Here is a 13,847-nt window from a genome sequence, read left to right as displayed (position 1 = left end):
TGTTGTCTTTTTAAGTCCTGTTTGAGTTTGGTAAATCTGAACAAATCTTTTGTGATTTATTCCCAAGTGTTTCCAAGGCTTCTGATGTTGATGTGAGTTTAACCTACATTGGGTTCAGTATTTCTTCAAAGTCTGAACTTAAACTTATAAATGACTAAACAAGGAAGACAATATGACCAGAGCTGGGACCATATTGCAAGTCTCAAGTAAATTATTTCTTACTAAGAGTCCAGAGTCAAGTTCCAAATGTGAAGTAAAGTCCAAGTCTTAAAGTCATAATGTGCTTTTTTACTAAATGTAATGCAATTTAGACACCGAGAATTAATTTCCTAACTTTCTGTCAATTAGGATTTTTTCATACTCATTTATTTAAATATCTTTGTAAAAATGAATGTGGAAAAAAATCCACTGTTGCAGTAACAACAGATTGAATTTAGTATGTTTCTTGTTTCCAACTGGTCTCATATCTGATCTGAGACCCTTTCTATCCATAATGAGCACAGGGGTGGGAAGTGAGACTAACGGCTTAGTGAGCTGTGCTGAGATGAAAGTCAAAGCTTTCAGTGTCAGGAAGGTGGCTTTCTTTTACCCTGACTAGATCACCATGGTTACCTACACTGAACTTATAACTTACTCTGCAGCAGTTTTGGATGAGGTTAAATTCAGAATGAAAAAACATTTAAAAGGATTGAGTCAATGTCTCAATTAATGTTTGTAGGCATGCTTGATAACTAAGGCCTCACAATATATACGCTGATTTATCATAATAGCAGTATCTACATTAGCAATACCACTATAGTAAAGACATTTTGATTTGAAATAGGACAAGCACAGTTTATTAGTAAGGGTGCATTCCACCTGAAGGAAGGACAAACTAACATGGACACATGCAGAGGTGGAATGCTGCAATTTTACTGTAACAGTGAATCTGTGTTGTCTATTCAGCATTTGCTCTCCCAAATATTTGACCCACTTAGGAATTTATTCCCAACTAAAAATGTGACCCATTTGACTCATTGATGTACTTGAGAGACAAGAATGACAAAATGAGCTGGTGCTCAGGGTGTTTGTTGCACTGCCCCTCCCCCTCTTACCAACATATGTGTAGGTCCCTTTGAGCAAGTCTCCATTCCCCTCCGACCCGTCAGTGTCACATACAGTGTCTTTTCTTTTAGACTCTTTCTCCTTTTGTCACACTGCTTGGTGTTTTCCACTTGAAGCTTGTTTTTTCCTTCCTTTTGATGTTTCCCTCCAACATTTTCCCTGATTGGGGTTGTCATCACTGGATTTAAATTGTTCTTGTGGGATCTCTGGAGCTGTGTGACCATCTTAATGTTTGCTTGTGTTAGCATATTTTCATATCAGCGTAGTCAGGCAGGGAGAAGAGTGCAACAAAACGAGTGCCTGAGCAGCCTGTCTGACTGTGAGCCAATAGAAAAGCAGTGGTTGCTCTGTCCTCCCCCCAACCCTTCCTCCCACCCTCTGTCAGGGTGAAAGGAACCATCTCAAAGGGCTTTTCTCACATGTTAGCCTTGTTTTTATCAAGCTGAAAAGAAGTTGCTGCTAGGGGTGAAGACGTTTTTACTGCACAAAGTCCATCACTCTGGGTGTTCAGTGTTTGTTAATGCTTATATCCATGAACCCTGAATCTGAATCTCCACTATAACATCTTCGTGCCAAAGTGACAGACCAGTTGATTCGTTGAAATCTGAAGGATTATTATGGTTTAGTCAAACCTGGCTCTTGTTTTTGTAGTTTTTGTGTGTGTGTGTGGTATTTGGACTCTTAGAATCAGCAGGTGCACTGTATGTTAAAAAGAGCTGACTGGAATAACAGTAAAAAGAGAGAAAACACCAAAAAGCACCTGAAATGCTGTAGATAATATTTGTAGTGTTGAAAAAGTCATTCTTCAGGTGACAAAAGACAACACAAATGTAGCAGAAATCTAAATTAAGTTGTCAAACGTTAGATGGCTCAAGGTTATCAAATCTGTGACATTTTAGTTACATTTCTTTATTCTAACTGAAACTCATTTTTGCAGTTTTTATAAGAACCTTCTATTTTCTTTGCTCTTAATCAAATTCTTTCAAATCTGGTCAGATGAAATCAATATTTGGGATTGTTCACCACTGTGTGTGTAAATAATAAAAAACAGCTAATAAAGAAAGTCAGTACAACGCAAAAACAGCAATCAGATTACATGAGCATTTGATGTTTAATTGTAAAATGAGCTGATAATGAGTGGCGAGATGATAAAACCTGTTTCCCTTGGGTTGGTTCCAGTTAAGAGCCAAAGCTGCAGCGTTTTGTACAATCCAGAGAGTTGTTGATAAGACGAGTAAAGAGCCTGTCACGCTGATCTAAATAAGTAAATAACAAATATAGGCATGGGTAATCATCTCCAATTGAGACAGTCAATGCTGTTACATGAGTGCCATCGGATCGGATTAATGGCTAAATTACAATAAGACTGAGTTATTCAGTTCATGTAGACACATTAATCTGACAAGAAATGGAATCTGATCGGGTTACTTGTGATTGAATTACGACCCCGAGATAACTCGATCCAAATGCCCACTGAACATGCATGTAGACGACAGTGGATCGGATCGAGCGTTCTGTGCATGCTCGAGATTTTTTCCCACGATGTTTTTCACCCGGAAGTCGAAGGAGACGATATTACTGTTGTTGTCGCCGCCGTCGGAAAGAAACAATCAACACGATGGAGAATGTGCCGTTTGCTTCGTGTTTGTGCCATAACCAGCTCATCACAAATGTAGAGGGATGTAGCTTCATCTTGCTCTTCGTTCGCTATCTATCGTACCGGGGTATGACATGATTTGTGCCAGTGATTCGATTCATTCACCGCCATATATCCAAGGATAATTACCCTCAGATAAGGAGCATAACCCAACTATAGCCATAATCGAGTTAATCTCATCATGTAAACCCACTGAGTGACACTGAGCTCTTCCTCATGTGGGAGAAGCAATGCAAACATAACTTTGTTTCTACACTGATACTGCAGGGACTTTAAGACCTGGTATAAGGTCTAAACCCAAGCTTTAGGTTGGTTGGTTTATACCGGTTGTGGTGGGTTTTTTTTTTGTTGTTTTTTTTGCAAGAGGAAGCTTTCAGGAAATTAATGTCCCTAATGAAGGTTCTCTAAAGTGATAGAAACATGACTGTGTGTGTGTGTGTGTGTGTGTGTGTGTGTGTGTGTGTGTGTGTGTGCAGCCTGTCAAACAACTGAGCAGCACTCAACATTTTACTCTCTGACAGAGAGAATAATAACAGACTGGAGGAATGTTCCAACCCTGTCTGCTTCTCTCATTCCCTCTCTCACTGCTGCTCTGGGTCTTTCTTTTTTTAAAGAAATCTGACTCCTCCTCCTCCACTGTGGAAAAAAAGCCATCTGAAGTTACCACTCAGGCCTTAAAGGGAGAGATGCTTTCTCTGAATGCGCACACACACACACAAAGATCCTGCTCTGTTGTCATTATGCAGATTGACTATGCGTAGTGCCATTCATCCACTCAGTCGAGCCATATGGTAAATGCTTTTGTGTGTGTGTAAGGGAGAGGTGGAAAGCATTGAGTTGGAAACGGTTGGATTTCCCCTGCTTAAGGGCGTACACCTTGTCTCAGTAGACAGTTTCCTTGCTTGTGTCTTGATTCTGCAACTAAAATGTCTGAAGCTGTATCTGGAACTGCCTGCTATAATCAGCACACACACTGATTTGGTCAAATTGTAGCATGCACTATGGGATACGCAAAAAAAGAACAATAAAGCGTGTCAGAATATCTGGATGTTCATCATCCCACAATGCAAAGTGCCCTGACAGACACACAGTTAGACTGGCCCACAGTGACACCTCCACATTATACGTAAAGAGAAAAAAGATCTGTGCTTCTGAAGCAACAGAAACAACTTCATCCAAACCTGAGAGGCCTTATCTTAAAGGTGAAATCAAATTGTAATTGTAAAAGAGCTTAGAACTATTCCAGTCTGGGCCTTTAATATACTTATTTGTTGGGGAGGTTAAACGAGTTAAAAGATATATACATAGTATAAAGTAGCGATGTTTATGAATGTTGCTTCACAGCTGAGGTTACTCTCATACACGGACACATCCAGGCCCAGATTTACTAAGCTGGGCTAATTAGTGTGTGGTCATGAATCAGAAATAACACCTATGGGAGTGTCCAGTTGTGCAGATGACATCCTAAATGAGGCTGATGTACAAACAGTCCAACCAGCTTATTTCATTACTGAGCTAAGCAGTCCGCCCTCCATTGCAGGAATTACCTCAGACGCAGCTCGTTTCCTTTTCCTTTTACCTTTTTCAAGGCATATCAGAATGATCCTTGTTACCTGTGCAGGTAATATATTTAAGATATGCTTTTTGGCTCAGATAAAAAACAAGACCTTTTTGTTTGGAGGAGTTAATCGATAAATTAACTCCTCCGTGAGCCTTATCAGTCTTAATTTTAGACTGTGTACCCAGTTTTTATACCTTAAGAAAAAAAAGAGTTAGAGATTGGAGGTTGTCATTGAATTCCTCTAATCAGTTAACAATGATGTGGCCTAGCAATCATTTGCTCTGATAACATCTTATCATGGCATTACAGATGCATTCTTCACACACTCAATCCAAGAGGGCCAGATAGATATAGCAGTGTGGACACTTTCTTACTACTGCACCTAGATAGATTACACTGATTGTAAAAAATGAACATGAAAGCAGTGTGTGACAGGCACACAGCCAAAGTAAATCTGGGCCCGAGACTACAAAAAGTCTCACATTCATACAGGAATGCAAAATGTTAAGATTTGATTGATAGCAATGCAATTAAATTTTGGACAGACTTTATTGTCATTCAAAAGCACATTCACAATGTACAATTATCAATGCTGGCTCTTCCCTGATTGACTCAAAAATATAAAACACAGGTTTTCAGCATCAACACCATTCCATACTTCCTTAAATCCTTAAAACAGAATAAACTTTGGGTTTAGTGTATTTGTTAACTCGACACATATAATGTTACTAAAACACTTAACTGAGGAGAAGAATATATTAACTTAACCCCCAACTCAGAAAACGATCTCGTTGAAAATCATATTATTATACCAGACAATTCAATTATATGTAACCTGACCTACCAGAAATGTGGATCTTTTGCTGCTGAGGAGAGATACTCGCCTTTCACCACTAATTTTGTAGCAGAACAGTGACACTCAGTCACTCTTTCATTACTTGTCACTTTCCCTCCCGGTGCAGCAGATATGAACGGAGCTGTCAGCAGCTAATGGTAGCAGCAGCAGCAGTTTCTCACTCAGTCTCTAAATAGGAAGATGAGATATTGTTTTCATTGAGGCTTTCTTCGTCAAAGTGCATCATAGCTGTCAGCAGCCCTGATTATATTCTATTTTGTACTTTTTTTTAGACTTTTTTTTCTGAAAAACTGTGCAGTTTTTAATGTTGTTAATGCTAAAGCCCAAAGAAGGCCTGAAATCGGATTTGATGATTTGAAGTGGAAATTTAATTGATGACAGGCAGACAGATGGAGAAATTGTTTATTTAGTTCAATTCAGTTCATTTATAAAGTGCCAAATTGCAGCAAAAGTCATATCAAGACACTTCAGATATACAGCCCAATTAGAATCCAATTCATAATCCAATTAATTCAATTACAAATTAGTCCAATTCATACAGAGCCAAGTAAAACTATTTACTAGCTCAGGAAACCAACAGATTGCCCCGAAACTTGTCTTCAGTCCAATCTCCCGTCCTGAGCGTGCCTGAGGCGACTGTGGAAAGGAACGACTCCCTTTAACAGGAAGAAACCTCTGGCAGAACCAGAACCAAGAAGGGTGGCCACCCGCCTCGACCAGCTGGGGGCTGAGAGGACAGAAAAGAGGGGGGAAAACACCATAACACCAGGCCAGGAATACCTGCTGAGAGAGAGAGAGACACAAGTTTAATGACAACAATGATGTCATATGTACATGGAGAGTAAAGAGAGCAAAGGGAGGAGAGGTGCATCATGGGAGCTCCCCCAGCAGGCTAGGCCTATAGCAGCTTAACTATGGGATGTTTCAGGGTCACCTGAGCCATCCCTAACTATAAGCTTTATCAGAAAGGAAAGTTTTAAACCTAATCTTAAAGGTAGCGAAGGTGTCTGCTTCCTGAAGCCAAACTGGCAGCTGGTTCCACAGAGAGGGGCCTGATAACTGAAGGCTCTGCCTCCCATTCTACTTTTAGAAACTCTGGGAACAACAAGTAAACCTGCTGTTTGGGAGCAAAGTGCTCTGTTGGGAAAATATTAATAACAAATTATGTAAAGTTCAGTATCAGACAGGCTTTCTCTTCATGACTTCCATCTTTAAGCACCCCACCCAGAGAAGAATTGTTTCAGTCAGCGACTGTTCCCCTGCAGGTGCAGGAAAAGCTCCCTGGGCAGTTTAACTTGTTTAGCTGATGCCCCTTGTACAGTAAGGTTGTAAATTGATACTCAGATACTAACCTATACTCAAATACTGTATCTAATTAGATATTCATTTGCAACATTAACACAAACCAATCGCGCCATTTTTACCCCGTTTAGTTGACAAACAAGACAGATGGGCATGTGGCCCATCCTCTCACCTGCAGGTGAACATGTGATCATTGACTTAAGTCCAACACTGATCTAGCTGCTGTTGCCAGCATAAAACAGCATAAAACACAACATTGTCTTTATTGGTATACTGTGACCACTTATGTTGTATTCACATCAAAAGTAGTATCTTTCCATTGTTTTTCACACCTGCTAAAATAAGCTTGCGTGTCGCAGCACATTTATCTTCAGTGCTCTGAGGGCTTTCTACTCCACTTGCAAGACTGAGAGTGAATTGTTGTCTTGTCTGCATTTGAAAATGGCACCTGTGTTCCCATTGATGCTGAGCCGAGCTTATTTGACAGGAGACCGAATGTGGATTTAAACATTTTCACACTGCATTCAAAAACTTGGTACTGTTGTTTTTTGTTTTTTTTTAACCAGTGTATGAATGGCTTTAGTTGCATTTTGCGGGCACTTTTGCAGATGGTGTGGTGCACCAGTGTGATGTGGAAATATACCCAGAATTGTGTGTCTATTTATTTTTATTCATCATCACCTTGTGTGAGACATCAGCAGGGAGTGAGAAAATGAATGCACCTGTGTGCGTGTTTTGTGATTAAGAGACTGTAGAGCCTGTCTCGTGATCATTTTAACAGTGCTTGGTGGGATGCCTGGCATGTTATCGTCCGTTTGTCAGATAAGTAAACAGCTGTATGCTGCTGCTGCTTTCCTTTCCACACACCCGACCCTTGAAATATGAGGATCTTTTCAAAATAAACAAGCTTTTACACTTGTGACATGACAGTTCCAAACAGTGAGGATAAGAAAGCAAAGATCAATGTCTTCTGACATGAAATGGTCAGGTAGTTTATAAGATAAATATATTATCTCATGTACTGCTGTAGCTTTGGCTGAGCATTTATAGAACAGTCCTCAAAATTTAAATACGAAACATGAAGAGCAACAACACCATGACACACAACTCATGTGTGCCAAGCAAAGACTGAAATCACAATGAAATTCTGTGCACAGAATATCACTTGGGTCAATGAGAACAGCTGTCTTCTCAACACTTTGAAACCTCTTACTTGTTTTTCTGCCCCTCTCTCCAGACTAACGACTTGAGGAAGTTTTGTTTTGAAGTTTTTTCTGTTGTTGTTGCTCTCTCGCGTTGCAATTTTGGAGGGAAGGCTGGGAGGCAGAAAGTTTGCTGAACAGAACATGGCTGTCTCTGACAGAAGCATGCAACCATATTAGTTAGAACCAGAGTCAGACCCTGACAGAAGCATGCAACCATATTAGTTAGAACCAGAGTCAGACCCTGACAGAAGCATGCAACCATATTAGTTGGAACCAGAGTCAGACCCTGAACAAGAAGAACATCCCGAAATCCGACCATCAAGGCTTCAACAAAACGTTGGTGAATGATTACTTTCTGTATGTTCGTACATTGGCTGACAACAACTGACTGCACATGACATGTTTTGGTATGTTACCTGTTATGCAAACCTGTACCTCTGGTGGGCATTTTAATTCAAGAACCACAAACCTAATGAAGTTATTCCTCCAGTCACACCAATGACATCCAAGCTGTCTCTCTTTATTCCCGGTGAGTCCTCCCCACTATTTCTGCATCTTGCTCCTATCTATCATCCATGTAGTTTCCCCTTCAACTTTTCTGGAATTTGGCATCTTAAGTTAAGTTCGTGAACGCTCAATTTGCTTTAACCATTTGTAAATAATTCTTCCATTAAAAAGTAGGGGAAATCCCTTTCCTTAGCTAGGAAATTGTTTTTGAATTGGCTCTGTATTTATAAATTGGACTAATTTTGAATTGAATTATTCTGATTTGATTGGATTATGATTACAATGAATTGGACTCTAATTGGCTTGAATTGGATTGTATCATTGAAGTGCCTTGAGATGAAATTTGTTGTGATTTGGCGCTTTATAAATAAAACTGAATTGAATTGAATTGAGCTTCCTGCCCAGCTCAGAAAAATCTCTCAAAGATATGCTGCTGCAGCTCACTGCCACTATGCATTCTACGCCATCTGGAATAAAAAGATCGAATTGTATGACAGATGGGAATGACATTTGGAAATGGCAGGAAATGAGAAATATAGGAAATACAGTAAATATAGAAAAATAGAAACAAGAAAAGTGACACAGTCACAGTAACATGATTATCTCCACACTCCCTTACACATACACAGGATTTTGTAATCTGGTTAAAACTCCACAAGTGTCTACCTTGAGAAAGAAACTGCAGAATTCATTATGAGTTGGCACATCTTTATATACATCCTGATGTTCACCTAATAAAAACTAAGCTTACAAAATGCTTTAGTGACAACAGATTTCCTGCTGAATTCACAAAACATTTGCTTAAATGCAAACAGATTTTTTTATAATTTAGTCAGCAAATGTGAACTCGAACACTCGCAGTCTTACACAGTTCCTATTTTGTAAAGATAACATTTAAATGAAAAAACACACGGGCTGCATGTGCTGTTATGATCAGCAGCCATGTATCCAGCTATATGTTGTGAATAGTCATTTAAATATCCATTCAGATGTTGGAAGAAAAAAACATTCACTTGGACGGGCCCCCAAACCAAAGAGGTTCCTGACTCTTCTACAAAAAACCTATTCATTAATCAATGTGACAAAAATTAGACATGCCCATCCCAGAGAAAAGATGGCAGAGAGACTCCCCTTCTCTGCCTCCTTCCCCTCTTGTACTCACACTTTGAGTGTGTTGGCTTTTTCAGGAAGAATTAAGCACCGGGAGTGTGATCCCCTGCGGCCCCTCCCCTCCCTTCTGTGTGTTTCCATTTTGTGTGTGAGAATGTTTCATTAAATGATGGATATGGGGGGAAAAGGACAAAAAGACAAAGAAAGAAAAGCAAACAGAAAGGAAACAAAGGTCTCATCAGACACGCAGAGAGACAGACCGTCAGAGGACAGTTCACATACGCTCACACATGGATATTCTCTGCTAAACATAATGAAACATACAGGGTGAAAGGAGTCCTGAGGAAACCAGAAAGATCCTACAGAGCCTTATCCAGGACCCTAAAACCAAGCATCATACAGTCAACTATTTGTCCACATGCAAAACTCGCATCTGCTTCAACTCACAAACTGCTAAGTTTATTTTAAAGCACACAAATGGAAATATATCATTTCTGGATTTGGAAGGTTTACTCATTTCTATGATCCACTAACATCTGGCACTGCTCACTGTCACATGTACTCATCCTAAAAAGACTTTTTCCCATTTTTACCAAAAGGTTACGATATATGACAGTCACTGCCTAAGATAATTTTATATTGCATGAATAGATCTTGGGATTTTAAAACCATGGCTGCCATGAGATAAACACCAGGTGCCTGGGACTAGGGATGGAGTGTTTTTCGATCGGATCGTCAGGCCTACGTTGATCGAAGGGAGGATCGTGATCTTTTTTTCAAATTGAGATCTTGAATTAATTTAATGCCATAAGATGTTAAAGAAAAAATCTATAGAACCTACTGTGTACCTAAAAATGTTTCTGATGGAGCAACATGTCTGCAGAGCCCTTTGATCTGTGCAACTGAGGAGTGAAAATTAAGCTCTTAATTACACCCTGTTGCATCTGTTTTTCCTTCTCGCTTTTTTTCGGAGATGCGCAGCTCTTTGTCTCCTCTGTTCTTCATCTTCTTGCTTGCTTACCAAACACTTTTCTCTGCAATATTATCTTTCTTGCGCCAGGCGCGTTTTTTTTTTTAATAGCTGAAATAACTGCGCCCTCTCGGCCTGTGGGATCGTCTATCAGAAATCGACAGTGGCCACGATAGAACGATATATTGTCCCTGAAATTATTGCCGATAAACGATATTATTGTTAACACATACTGTATATCATAATAATGGACACCTTTTCAAATACAATACACTTTTATTTCTCAAGTGTTTTACACCATTGTGTACACCATAACAATGTTTAAATATCCTAAATGAATAAAATAAAAAAATATAATGGACTCTCAGCTCTGTGAGTGAAATTGCACTTGAATAGACATTCTGTTAGCGCACATCATTTAGCGCTGTTCCGTTTATATTTACTTCGACGCCCAAACGCCTCGGTGAGTTTTGACTGTCGGGAGGAAGGCTCTGCATCTCGAGGTGTATTTTTTTCCCCCAGCTGGGAAAACTGGGTCGGCTGGCTTGCCTTTCTTTGTTACCACCACTTTTAAACAAATTCAGCATACTGGCTCGTCCGTGTTGATGTGCTCACCTTGCTCATTCAGTTTGAAGCCGAAATATTCCCACACTAGGGCTGTGGCATTTGGCTTTGCAATCATCTTATTTCCTCGCGCTGCTCTGCACGAGGCTCACTTCCTGCACTCTGTGTGTAGCCAGTGCTAGCTGCCCAGGCTCCCCTCACAGACAAAGAGACTGGATGACTGACAGGAGGGTTCACTCTGTTCATTCCGCTATGGAACAAACGCGCCCAGGTGCTGAGACCCAGCACAGAGTGAACCCTCGTGTCATCCAGCCTGCTTGGAGGCAAGAGACGAGGAAAACAAACACGCATGCATATGCTAATATATGAACATGGCAATAATTTTGAGTTAATTCAAATTAACTCAAAATGATTGAGTTCATTTAAATTTATCGTGCGATTAATTGATTTATTGATTATCGGCCCAGGCCTTCTCACATGATATTGTGGCATAAACTAATGGTACACTGTATTAGCCATTAGCAGTTTCAGTTTAAACAATAATCATGGATGAAAATCACTATTTGAATATCTTGATAGAGTAGGAAATGATCAAACACAGGAATGGAATATGACACAAGATGTCATAAGAAATAAGAAACATATCTGTAGAGATCTAAAAATCTGTGTCCAAAACAAACAGCTGACATTAGTGATACTGTGATAATTATGGGAGAATGTTTTATGAGCATGAAGTACTTGAAAGCAGACAACTAAAACTGTAGTGTCCAGCTAAGGCTGGGATGGCATGGTGCTTATAGTGCATCCTGAGGATGCACTTTGTATACTCATTAAGATCCAAAATTGCAGTCGAATGATGTCATTAACTCACTTTGACCATTGTGCATGACAGTTCTACACTTGTTTTTTTTTATTCCACAAACGATATTGTTGTAGTATTATTTCTGAATACTGAAAAAAGTGAGAGTATAGTAAAATCAGGTAAATAATTACATGTAAACATACACCCACATTCCTAATGGGTTCACTGTTTTAAAAGCAATCCAATTTGAATTCCATTTGAGTAAATAAGGTGTCTATCTGTTGTGTGTCTTATCAACACTACATGAGGCAAAAAACAAGAGATAGCTGAGCTTTTGCTTGCTCACCACAACAGTACTTACATCAGGCCACAACATTACCATTCTAATAGGATAAATACTGTAAGAGAAGCTACAATGCACACCCACACACAGATGTAAGCCAGGCTGAGCTCTCAGAGGAATTAGGATATGCAGCTACTGTCTGTGGTATGAGGGAGGAGGATACACTGCAGACAGAGGGGAATGGGATGGCTTAAACAGAGAGGAGAGAGCTGGCGGTATACTGTGGAAACTCTGAGCAGCAACGGGTGTTTCCTTTATCTTTCTAACCTGAAAGCTGCATGTAGACAAGATTTATGGAAGCCATAACCAGGAAAAGGTCAAACTGCTGAACTTTCAGGTTGATCACAAATGTTACATACATTATATCTGTATTACAAGTCCTGCAATGCAGCCTCCTTTTAGGAACAGCATCAAGTTTTTGCCCATTTGTATAATTATAAATTAAAAGTTCACCTGACTTTTCAAAATGCCTAATTTTATAGGTGACATGTTTCGTTTGTTAATTTTTCAAAAGCTCTTTGGCAGTGGTGCAGTCTGGCATAGATAGTGCCAGTGTTTGTCATCAGCACTGGCATTAGATGGATAAAGGATGATGGTCCTTTTATATAACCTAAACTTTCAATGCCATGTGAGACCATTTCATTTAGCTTTGGGATCAGGAATTAAAGCAGCTGGACATCAATTAGAATATTGAATGTTAGACACCCAGTCTCCCTGTCGACCTGTCCGACTGTCCTTGGTCAAGACACTGAACCCCATGCTAACCGTGATGTGTTCATCTGTGTGTGTACCATTTGTGTTTATGCTGTGGATGCAGACAGGAGCAAGATGCAGGAATATGTGGAGAAACCACCTCTTCCCTTGATCCTCTTGGTGAATGTGAGATTGCTTCAAAATAAAATGAACGAGATTAGAGAATTTACAAGGACACAATATAAAAAATACAGTTTTATGTGTTTCTGAAAGACATACTAAAACCAGGTTCCAATGCCTCTACCCAGTTTTGGGCAGACAGAGACTCAGAAGGAGTGGGAAAAGCAAAGGCTGAGGTATTGCAGTGCTTGTTAGCAACAATCCCGGACATGTCACTGTGCAGGAGAAGATTGTAGTCTAGGACATTGAACTGTTAACTCTGAGTTTCTACCAACACTGTCTGTGAGCTCAACAATAACACCCCAATGCTTTGATGGTGATCTATGGAGATTTGAACCGTGTCTTCCTCTCTGCTACACTTCCAACTTTATAACGGTTTGCCTACTGCTCCATTAGAGAAGAATATAATGTTGCATTTATGCCGACAGCTCCTCTGACTGTCTTACATAAATAAAATCTGACTACCTCACTCACTGCATCATGATGGAAAAAAAAAAAAAACCCACAGGCTTTAAGGAGAAGCAGACTCAAACTGATAGAAATCTGGACAGACCAAAGGCAGAGGCCCATCTAGTGGCCGAAGCGGAGGCCAGCAGAAGGACAGGTTGGACCTGCGAGGTGAAGGTTCCACCCATGGATGACAGGGCATCTTGAGACAAAAGAGCGGGGGATCTCTCGGGAGGAGCTAGAGTGGTGACCAGACCTCCAGAGACGAAGTAATGAGAACCTCTTTGGCAGACGACCTGGGAAACAACCAGAACTCAGATTATAAAGGAACAGGAATCTCTCTGTCAGATGACTGGATGTCCAGCGATGGAGGAGCAGGAGCCTCTCAGGTGGGTGACCTGTACGTCAGGTGGAGCAGGACCTCCGAGGACAGCGGGATCAGGACTGATGGAGGCAAGCCTACTAGGGCCCACTCAGATGTAGGAACAGGAGCAGACAGAGGAGGACCGTCCCTCTCTGGGACCTCCTCAGGAACATTGATTGGTC

General features: G+C 40.3%; 1 protein-coding gene across 1 annotated transcript in view; it reads left to right on the top strand.

Annotated features, from left to right (window-relative positions):
- The window catches only part of lrp5 (low density lipoprotein receptor-related protein 5), a 62,754-nt gene that overhangs the window by 20,684 nt on the left and 28,223 nt on the right, over positions 1-13,847 (top strand). The window lies entirely within an intron of this gene.

This window comes from Leuresthes tenuis, unplaced genomic scaffold (assembly GCF_036924035.1).
Source record: "Leuresthes tenuis unplaced genomic scaffold, fLeuTen1.0.hap1 SCAF_5, whole genome shotgun sequence".
Lineage (NCBI taxonomy): Eukaryota > Metazoa > Chordata > Actinopteri > Atheriniformes > Atherinopsidae > Leuresthes > Leuresthes tenuis.
Note: the sequence above shows the minus strand (reverse complement) of the source record. Positions and strands in the feature narration are given on the sequence as shown.